At 39.6% G+C, this 9,246-nt stretch overlaps 1 non-coding gene across 1 annotated transcript; it reads right to left on the bottom strand.

The window, feature by feature from the left end:
- Positions 1 to 2,201: 2,201 nt before the first annotated feature.
- On the bottom strand, positions 2,202 to 2,273 carry TRNAC-GCA (transfer RNA cysteine (anticodon GCA)). Its single transcript has one exon. It is a non-coding gene; the product is annotated as a tRNA-Cys (tRNA).
- Between the last annotated feature and the right edge of the window lie 6,973 nt (positions 2,274 to 9,246).

Consider the following 9,246-nt stretch of genomic DNA (forward strand, 5'->3'; position numbering starts at 1 on the left):
TTATACAGCATAACTAACAGAATGGTAAGAAATTAAGTCACTAAACCATTACAGTGAGCCCTCAATTTTCCGGCAGTAGTAGTAAAATTGGTCATTTAGTGTAACTGAATTTCTAAGTTAATAGAATCATTACCTACCAGGTAATACATTAGAAGAACTGTGCTACATTCAATTAACAGATACTTTTAGTGAGAACAAACCAATTTACTTGTTTATGAAAAATTAGATAAAACTTAGAATAAGGTAAAAAGGTAGTAAACATGTCTTTAAGAGAAATTGTTTAGTTGTTTTTTAACAGACTTTATATTTTTTAGAGTAGTTTTAGGATAACAGCAAAACTGAGTGGAAAGTCAGAGATTTCCCTCATTTACCCTGACCTCACACATGCATAGCCTCCCTCATTATCCACCTGCCTCACCAAAGTGGTACATTTATTACAACTTATGAACCTACATCGGACTCCCCAGTTGGTATAGTGGTAAAGAATCTGCTTGTCAATGCAGGCGATGCAAGAGACGCAGGATCAGTCCTTGGGTGGGGAAGACCCCCTGGAGGAGGAAATGGCAACCCACTCCAGTATTCTTGCCTGGAGAATTCCGTGGGCAGAAGAACCTGGCAGGCTACAGTCCATGGGGTCGCAAAGAGTCAGACACGACTGAGCGATGAAGCACACAGCAGAGGAACCCACACTGACACGTCTTCGTCATCCAGAGTGCACAGTTCACATTCGGGTTCACTCTCAGTGCCACCCATTCAATGGGCTTGGACAAATGTGTAAGGACATGTGTCCATCACCGTCATGCAGAGTACTGCCACTGCCCGAGACATCCTCTGTGCTCATCTACTCTTCCCTCTTTTCCTCTAATCTCCTGCAACCAGGATTTTGCCTTTTTCAGAATGTTTTGCAGTTGAAATTGTATGGTATGAAGCCTGCTCATGTTTGTAGAGGGCCTAGACCACCACTGGGGCCTCCTCACTCCAGTTCCAGACTCTTCACTGGACAAGGCTTTGGTGGTAATACAACCCATCATCTCAAGCCAGTGGACAGTTGCTCTGTGGGTTAGAGAAAACATACATTTTCAATATCATTCAGGAGTGAAAACCATTTAAGCATTATCCAGGGGAATATACTGAGATCAAATCACTATCTACTTTTGATTAAAACCCTCAGACCAAGTGAAGTTGTATGTTAAATTGTAGACTTCTGTCCATAAAAGAGGCAAATAATTTCTGTCTTGTAGAACAGACAACTCCAAAGATTATAGTCTATTACACTGCAATACATTCACTTGTTTTGAATATAAGCCATAACTTCCCTGATTAAATCATGCGTGCACACACACCCACACCTACCCCCACACCTTCAAACACAGACTTTCTTTCTCAGATGCTCTTTGAACTGGTTGTACTGTCTTATCAATTCTCTCATTAATTAATGAGCTGGACAAAATTTCTGACACATGTTCATTTTATATTTGTGTGAGAGTCATCACACCACCCTTTTGAAAAACAAAATTTTAAATTCACTCATTACAAATGCCTGTAACACATAACATGTTAAAGTCATGGTGCTGTGAGCCAAGTGGAACCAACAAATAAAAGTCATTCTCAGACCTAGAGAATCTCACAATCTAATCCAACAGCTAACTTAGCAGAGATAAGTTCACTGGCCGAGGGTTGATGAAACTTCCAATGAACTGAAGGAATCTTACTTGTCCTGTCAGGATTTTTTAAAAAAGGATGATTTCAAAAAGAAATGGCAATTGGACCTAACATTTAAATATATAATGGACTTTCAGAGTGTAGAGATATAAGGTTAATTTCTAAGATCAGCACATAATACAAAAATCACCTATAAACAAAATAACCCTACAGGAGACATGTATATTCAACCACAAAGTGCATTTTGTATATCTAACCCTGCATGGTACTAAGAACGTAAGGATGTCTAATATATAATAACGTAGGGGACATAATCTCAGCCACAAACTATATTCAGATATCTAATCTCTCAAATGTTTTGTTACCAGGAAAATATGAATAAAGATATGGCTTTTTCTGACCTTGAAGTGAAGTGAAGTCTCTCAGTCGTGTCCGACTCTTTTCGACCCCATGGACTGTAGCCTACCAGGCTCCTCTGTCCATGGGATTTTCCAGGCAAGAGTGCTGGAGTGGATTGCCATTTCCTTCTCCAGGGGATCTTCCCAACCCAGGAATTGAACCTGGGTCTCCCGCATTGCAGGCAGACGCTTTACCGCCTGAGCCACCAGGGAAGCCCCTTAGTTATCATTTATTTCTATAAACTATTCCTTTAACTCTTTTGTATAGACCAGTACTTTTACCTCTTCATTAGGCATTGTTCCTCTATAAATGGCTCTGCAAATAAAGGCTATCCCAACCAATTTCATGGCCAACTGAACAAAACATCTCATTTCTTCATTAATGGTCAGGGAGATATTACAATTACTCACATAATGATTCCCATTGGCTTCAGCCGTCAGACATTTACTAATTCAGATCTGACCGCATTCGTTGCCTAGATCACATACTTGGCCTTACCAATCAGAAAGGAAAGACTCACAAGCTCCGCAAGGCTTTTAGGCTGTGGTTTGTAATTTATTTTGTGCTTGTGTGTTGAACTGGGGAGGGAATCATGTTTGCATTTCTCTAAGCACATTTTTTTTTTAACTTAGAGAAGTTAAATGTGTTCCTGTACCAGGGAACTCCACTGTTACAGAGAAGATACCAAAATATATACAATATAAGCAAAGGGAATGGTATAAGTAATAGTAAGTGACTTAAATCTATAGGGTAAGTTTGAGGAACTAGGAACACCTTAGCTTGGGTGTAATCATCTTTCTCTTTTCCAGCTTTATTTTGTGAAGCTGGAGGAGAAACTTAATGTCTGTTTTGTGACTACTGGTATACCAATATGATTGATATTTGGCAGTGTGTAAGTTTAATGTGTATAACATGCACATTTATTTATACACTGTAAAATGATCGCCATGGTAGTGTTCATTAATACCTCCATCACCTCATATAATTATCAACTCTATTATCAACTTCCAAGCATATGATGAAGTTTCGTTGACTATAATGACTATGCTGTACATTAGATCCCTAGAGCTTATGCGTCTTTGCTAGAACTTAGTCCCCCATGACCAACTTCTCTCCCTTTTCCTCACCCCAAGACCCTGGTAACCACTATTTATTGTCTGTTTCTGTGAGTACAGCTTTGTTAGATTCCATATGTGAGTAATAGCATACATAATTTGTCTTTTTTTAATCTGAATTATTTGACTTAGCATAATGCCTTCAGGGTTTAACTATGTTGTAAAAAAGCTGGGTTTCCCTCTTTCTCATGGTTGAGAGAGAAGGAATATTTTCATTTTCATATTAAAATAAAATAAAATGATAGTTTTTATATATTAGTCCCATGGATGAATAATATTCTAATGTGTGTATATATATATATATTTTTTCTTCTTCATCATATCACATCTTCTTTATTTATTCATAGATGGACACGATATATATATATATATATATGTATATATATGTACATATATATATATCCAGAAGTGCAATCGCTATATTATATGGTAGTTCTACTTTTAATTTTTAGCAGAACCTCTATATTGTTTTCACAGTGTCTGTAATTTCCCACTAAGGCACAAGAGCTTTTTCTCCACACAATTGCCAACACTTATTGTTTATTTTTCATGATAGCCATTCCAATCATTGTGAGGTAGCATGTATGAAACCACAAATATTAAAAAAAAAAAAGAAGTAAAGTCTCTGTTGCTTCCTTTTCTTCAAAATCTTAGTCACTGAAACCCTAGCTGCAAAGATTACCCTGCTACTGCTACTGCTAAGTCACTTCAGTCGTGTCTGACTCTGTGCGACCCCATAGACAGCAGCCCAACAGGCTCCCCCGTCCCTGGGATTCTCCAGGCAAGAACACTGGAGTGGGTTGCCATTTCCTTCTCCAATGCATGGAAGTGAAAAGTGAAAGTGAAGTTGCTCAGTCGTGTCCGACTCTTAGCGACCCCATGGACTGCAGCCTACCAGGTTCCTCCATCCACGGGATTTTACAGGCAAGAGTACTGGAGTGGGGTGCCATTGCCTTCTCCAAAAGATCACCCTACAATCCACTTTTGCATTCTTGATCCCCTGAGACTGTCGAAGGCTCCAAGCCATGCCTTTCTGCCTAGCATTTCAGAATGCGCTCCTTATGAACAGACAGGAGGCTAAGGGCAGAGGGTCTGGCTCTTCTCAAGACGTTTCTGTTTTCCCTATATCTTGGCTTCCTTGAACTCCTGACTTCCAGAGTTACTCTCTGCTTGCTCTTGGATCTGATGTTTTTGTCTTATTGTATCTGAATTTCAAAATTCTTAGCTGAAGAGATGGTCTGATACAAGTTATTCTTTCATATCCTGAAGCAAAAAATGAGAAAATCACTGAATAATTTATTGGTGATTACGGTGGTTTGAATAGTGGTCCTCAAAAAGGTTTATCTACCTAGAACCTCAGAATGTGACCTTATTTGGAATGAAGGTCTTGGTAGATCTAATTAAGACAAGGGTCTTGAAACGAGATCATCTTGGGTTAAGGTAGGTCCTAAATCCAGTGACTGATGTCCTTGGAAGAAAGAGACAGAAAAGAAAACACAAACGCTGCAGAGGAGGCCCTTTGAAATGGAGGCAGAAATTGGAGAGATGCCTCCAAACCACGGCAACCCTGGAGTCAGTAGAACCTCGAAGAAAAGCATAATTCCCCTTCTCAGTCTTCGCACAAAGCACCTTCCCATCGACACCTTAATTTCAGACATTGGCCACCACAGCTGTGACGGAATATATTTCTGTTGTTTTAAACCATGAAGTTTCTGGTAATTTATTATGGCAGCCCTAGGAAACTAATGTGGTGACAAATGTGTGGTTTTAATTTATGATCAATTAAATGTAAACACCGTACCCCTACATGACAAAAGCACTTAGAGTCACTACTAATTAGATTTACCAGTTTACATATTAACAAGATCATATTGTGTCAAAAATATTGGAAACACAGATTTAATTCAGTTCTCTCATTTTACAAATGAGGGATCCATGGGCCTCAGAAGCAAAGGGATTTTTCATTTACAGTTTTAAATTGCCACCTCCCACGCAACATCTTGATACCAGATCCTCCCTGGTCTATTGGTGATTACTGATCTACCAGTGCAGTCACACAATATTTGAAGTCTTTATCTTCTCTCTAAAAGCCTAAGTCAGGCAGTGTGCACTAGAGTTAGTCGTTCAGTTGTGTCTGACTCTGTGTGATTCTATGGACTTTAGCCTGCCAGGGTCCTCTGTCCGTGGAATTCTCCAGGCAAAAACCTGGAGTGGAGAGCCATTTCCTTCTCCAGGGGATCTTCCTGACCCAGGGACCGAACCTGGGTTCCCTACATTGTGGGCAGATTCCTTACCGTCTGAGCCACCAGGGAAGCCCTCACCTTGCAGGCAAGCCAGGTAGCACCTCAGTGTAAATTCCCCAGCTCTGATTCAGTGCGATGATAAGGGAGCGGACACAGGTCCGCTGGGCAAGACTGCTTCCTATTGTATTTGAAAAGTGAAAATACCCTTCAGATAAGTCTTCAGCTTTGTAGGAAGTTATGCCACCACCACTTCATTTCTTCTAGCCCTTTTTTGTCTCATCAGTGTATCTGTTGTCACAAGTGTAGTCCATTTACCTTTCTAAACAATTATCTAGTTATAACCAACTTCTTCCCTTGGACAGTAAGGAGATCCAACCAATTAATCTTAAGGGAAATCACCCCTGCATACTCAATGGAAGGATTGGTGCTGAGGCCGCTGCTACTGCTGCTGCTGCTAAGTCGCTTCAGTCGTGTCCGACTCTGTGCGACCCCATAGACGGCAGCCCACCAGGCTCCCCCGTCCCTGGGATTCTCCAGGCAAGAACACTGGAGTGGATGATGCTGAGGCTGAGACTCCAGTATTTTGCTCATCTGATGTGAACAGCTGACTCACTGGAAAAGTCCCTGATGCTGGGAAAGATTGGGGGCAGAAGGAGAGCGGAGCATCAGAGGATGAGGATGCTGGAGTATCACCGATGCAATGGACATGAACTTGGGCAAACTTCAGGAGGTTATGAGGGGCAGGGAAGCCTGATGTGCAACAGTCCATGGGGTCACAGAGAGTCAGACAGGACTGAGCGACTGAACAACAACCAATTTGTAGTAGGTTTCCAAACACATAACATTTTTATGACTCTGAGAGTCTCCTCTATACAACCAACAGTCTTCCACTTGGTTAGACCATGCATACTCTTTAAAACTATCTACTCACCTGTTTATCAGCCTTTTCTGACCCTCTTTAATATCCTCCTTCCCAAAACTATGGTTGGAATTCCCCATCTGTGCTCCAGTAATCCCTTTAAAATTTTACTGGAAACACTGGTATTCTTTACTGTGACCTTCTTTATTGTGAGTGCCTAATAGCAAGAAATTATACATCATATACCTTTGAAAATTTTAATGTCTGGTAATAAATTTATACTGAATTAAACAGAACAAGAATGGAGAAGTAAGCAAGGTACCACTGTCTGCAGGGTAGTCTATACGACTATTACCTGGACTACTATTCTGGCTGATGGTGAAGCTAATGAACCACACAACTCCAGGCACTGCATCCAACATGCAAGTTCACTGAAGGGAGTACCATAGGGTCATTTGGTGCACAAATGATATGTTTATACAGGGAAGTTGTGGCAGCTTCTTGCTCTCAAACTCACAGAGAAGATCATCTTTTCTACTTTCTCCAGTCCAAAATCCATCATCAGATCCTGTACAGAATTCTTCATAGTAACAATATTTTGTTGAGAACTGACATAGTGCTAGACCTTTTTTGCATATTGTTTCATTTACACTTTAGTACAATCTAATTAGTCTTCCCTCTTTATTCAGACCGTAAATAATCTGCCTACAATGCAGGAGACCTAGCTTTGATCCCTGGGCAGGGAAGAACCCCTGGAGAAGGAAATGGCTACCATTATTACTAGTATTCTTGCCTGGAGAATTTGTTAATATCCTACAAATAAAGAAACAGAATTTGAGAATGATTAAATAAATCCAGGATTCATAGCTGTGAATTCCTGACATTAAAACATACCAGATTTTCTGCTACATCATACTGTTTTGCCCATAATTTTCATGGAACATGTTTGATTTCTATTGTTTTTCTGATTTTAAACCTTCCAATTTATGTCTATGGTATAAAAAGGTGATAGGCATGTAGTATTCAGGAATATACACTTTCCAGCATATCCCTTAGGTCAAAGGTAAATATTATCCTGGTGTAATTAACATGGTGAATGATCTTTTGTTAGTGGGCAATGTGATAAATATCAGATCAGATCAGATCAGATCAGTCGCTCGGTCGTGTCTGACTCTTTGCGACCCCATGAATCGAAGCGTGCCAGGCCTCCCTGTCCATCACCAACTCCCGGAGTTCACTCAGACTCACGTCCATCGAGTCAGTGGTGCCATCCAGCCATCTCATCCTCTGTTGTCCCCTTCTCCTCCTGCCCCCAATCCCTCCCAGCATCAGAGTCTTTTCCAATGCGTCAATTCTTCCCATGAGGTGGCCAAAGTACTGGAGTTTCAGCTTTAGCATCATTCCTTCCAAAGAAATCCCAGGGCTGATCTCCTTCAGAATGGACTGGTTGGATCTCCTTGCAGTCCAAGGGACTCTTAAGAGTCTTCTCCAACACCACAGTTCAAAAGCATCAATTCTTTGGCGCTCAGCCTTCTCCACAGTCCAATTCTCACATCCATACATGACCATAGGAAAAACCATAGCCTTGACTAGACGAACCTTTGTTGGCAAAGTAATGTCTCTGCTTTTGAATATGCTATCTAGGTTGGTCATAACTTTCCTTCCAAGGAGTAAGCGTCTTTTAATTTCATGGCTGCAGTCACCATCTGTAGTGATGGGAAATAGATGGGGAAACAGTGGTAAATATCAATATACTGGAAATTTAAAAATATATATAATCTATTTTTTTCATGTTCTTCCTAAAACATTCAGATCCAAAAATCAATTTGGGATACAAAAGGTTTTCTTTGTTTTTCTCTAAATTTAAATTCAAGGGAAAAGGTGATTTTTTCTTGGTTTTTTTTTTTTTTTTTTTTTTTTGCACCGGACATATCCCATTTAGAATGCATTTTCATTGTGTGTTCTGTCAATACTTTTATTTTTGAAATACCATTTTTATTTTTTTCATCCAGCCTTGCAATATGATTCCTAGTTTCTTTTTCTGCTGCTGATTATTTTACAATAGGCTGAGCAATTGTCAACTACGTGCTCCCTGACTTCTGTTTAGTTTCTGGATAAAGAAGATGCTCTGTTGGCACCTCTCTGGGACATCCTAGGTTCCCTACAGCAAAGCAAAATTTTAGTCCTCAGATGTTTCTTTACAGTCAGTGAAGTATAACTTTCTGACTTGAGGGGAAAAGGCTTAAGAAGGCTTATCCAAAAGACACACAAGGTTCCTCAAACATCAAAGAACTCTTAAAAGGCAATGTGTTGATGAATAAAATGCAATGAATCATAAAGTTGCTTGAATCTTATTTGAAATGCATGTAAATTTTTTAAAAGGCAAAGTGACTGTGACTGAAAAAATAGTTTTGATCACTTCACATGAAAATATGTTACCAATATGTAGCTCATTTAAATTGAGTTCTCAAATAAATTCTTATTACCCAAATTATCCCTGTTCATCTGTTACTTGAGGTATTTTGCAGTCTACTAATGAGCTAGAAAAATTTAGCTGTTGAGTTAATAAACACAACCTTTGACCTCATGGAGTTTTAAAATTATTTTGCGAAATTATTGAAGAAATTGATTTGAAGAAATCAGACCAGCAATTTAACATCACCATTGGCTGATCCCTAAAGAACTTTCCAGTCTTCTTTTGTGTAGCATCTGCTCTAGATAATTTTGCTTTTAAGAACTTCTTGTACAGTAATTGGATTATTGGTTCATTTGGACCAGGTTATCTCTAGTGCATTTGTAGAGAATGATTTTTCTTTCAAGCTTTTTCCTGGAACAGCCAAACCCAGTTTCCAGCTCTGTTGTCCACATCCGTATATCTTTATTTGGATAATAATGGCTTCAGGTTTTCAGTGGGGCCGAAATTGTCCATTTCCCCAGCTCTCCTTTCCAAGCAGAATAGAGGTGCTAT

Source organism: Bos mutus, chromosome 12, assembly GCF_027580195.1.
Source record: "Bos mutus isolate GX-2022 chromosome 12, NWIPB_WYAK_1.1, whole genome shotgun sequence".
NCBI lineage: Eukaryota > Metazoa > Chordata > Mammalia > Artiodactyla > Bovidae > Bos > Bos mutus.